The sequence below is a fragment of the Callospermophilus lateralis genome, chromosome 13 (genome assembly GCF_048772815.1).
Source record: "Callospermophilus lateralis isolate mCalLat2 chromosome 13, mCalLat2.hap1, whole genome shotgun sequence".
NCBI lineage: Eukaryota > Metazoa > Chordata > Mammalia > Rodentia > Sciuridae > Callospermophilus > Callospermophilus lateralis.
Window position 1 is genome coordinate 97,844,433 of NC_135317.1, and position 1,822 is coordinate 97,846,254.

Consider the following 1,822-nt stretch of genomic DNA (forward strand, 5'->3'; position numbering starts at 1 on the left):
TTTTTTTTAGAGAGAAAAAGAGAGAGAGAGTTTTTTAATATTTATTTTTCAGTTTTCGGTGGACACAACATCTTTATTTGTATGTGGTGCTGAGGATCAAACCCAGAGCCGCGCGCATGCCAGGCGAGCGCGCTACCGCTTGAGCACATCCCCAGCCAACATGTTCACTTTTAACCGCCCAAGTGCTCCTGATGCTGGCCACAGTGTAGGTGTGTGGTAAGGACACCGGCCAGAGTGTGGGACCTTGCAGCCTGTGCTAAGGGGTTTGGGTCTAATGAGAACCAACGGGAGATGTTTAAAGACTTTAATTTTGCTGTGGAGGGTTCTTGGGGTCTTATTTAGGATGTGGCGATCCGAGAACTGAGGTTACCCTCAAAGTACTGAGGCCCAGCTGTACAGGCCAGAACATGTACTGAGTCCTGAGGACAGGACTCTATGAGAAGAGACAATAATAAACACAGAACAAAAGGCTCTGAAGAATAACTTGCCTTTGAGAGGCAACAGACCCAGGTGAGTCCAGGTGTGTCACTCAAGAGCTCTCTGCTGCTCCTGAGCCTTTTAAACCTCAGTTCCCTCCCCTGAAAGGTGGAGTCTACCCCCTGAGGATTAACCTGTGTGTGCAAAGCGCTTAGCATGCAGCAACCCAGGGCTGGACGAGTAGCCTCTCTTGCTAGTGCTTCTGTTGGGGAGTCTGAGAAGCAAACCTGGAGTGGTGAGGTCAGCAGTGTCCAGGAGGGAGAGGCTGAATGAGACAGGGGTAATCCAGGCACAAGAGGGAAGAGAGACTTTTGAGACCCACCGTGCCTGGGTGAAATGTCCCTCAAGACTCAGCTCCAGGGCTGGGGTGGGAGCTCAGTGGTAGATAGATACCTTACAGTTCCTAAACGTATCAGGACAGGAGCAGCCTCTGATAAAGTGCCTCAATTAGTTCATGCCTCCCAGGGAGGCTTCTCCACAGGGGCCAGTGGACCTTCACCAGAGGCACCTGCCTCCTGCCACTCACTCAGGCCAGCATGATGGCCACGTCATTGCCAAAGAACTGACAAGAGGAACATTTCTTCAGTGAGGTCTAAATGCCCATAATGTGGTCTCCTCCCTTCTCCGCAGTCTTCCCTGCTGGAGCCTGCCTCAGGGTTGCTCCTTCCCCTTGGCACGGTCACCCTCCCAGGCCCCCTTCTGGAAGGTTCTTTAGCACCACAGGCGGCAGCTGTCTTCTTGCTGCCAATTTCCTGGATCTACAAACATCGCCAGGCAGTCCAGCCTGGCTTTCCTGTCTCTGTCGGCGGCACACGGGCCACTGAACCCAGGCCAAAGTCCTTTCCCTCACCGCCCAATCCCAACAGCAGGCCAGTGACCCCGACTCTGAAGACACCCGTGTCCGTCCACACCCCTGCTTTCACAGCTCACCCAGCCATGTCCCTGCCTCTCCAGCAACGGCTTCCCGACTCTGTCTGCTTCACACTCGCTCCTTGCTCGGCAGCACATACACTAAAACGGGAACGATTCAGAGAAAATTAGCACGGCCCCTGCGCAGGGATGACATGCAAATTCGTGAAGTTAAAAAAAAAAAAATCCATTCTGCACCCAGCTTGGTCACGTCACTCTCCCACTCCAAGGTGGCAGGTGCCTCAATAAATCCCAAGCTGTCACAGGGTCTCTGGGGCCCAGCTGTACAGGGCAGTCCCTGCTCCTCCCGCTCCCTTGCTCCCTAGTCCTCTTTCATCATGCCGCTCCCTCTATCTGGAACATTCTTCCCTCAGACCATCTCAGATCATTCAGGTCCAAGCCTGAGCGCTGTGTTCCAGAAATGCCTTCCCCACCC

At 53.6% G+C, this 1,822-nt stretch overlaps 1 non-coding gene across 1 annotated transcript; it reads left to right on the forward strand.

The window, feature by feature from the left end:
- Positions 1 to 1,469: 1,469 nt before the first annotated feature.
- On the forward strand, positions 1,470 to 1,571 carry LOC143379778 (U6 spliceosomal RNA). Its single transcript, XR_013088555.2, has one exon. It is a non-coding gene; the product is annotated as a U6 spliceosomal RNA (small nuclear RNA).
- The last annotated feature ends 251 nt before the right edge of the window (positions 1,572 to 1,822 follow it).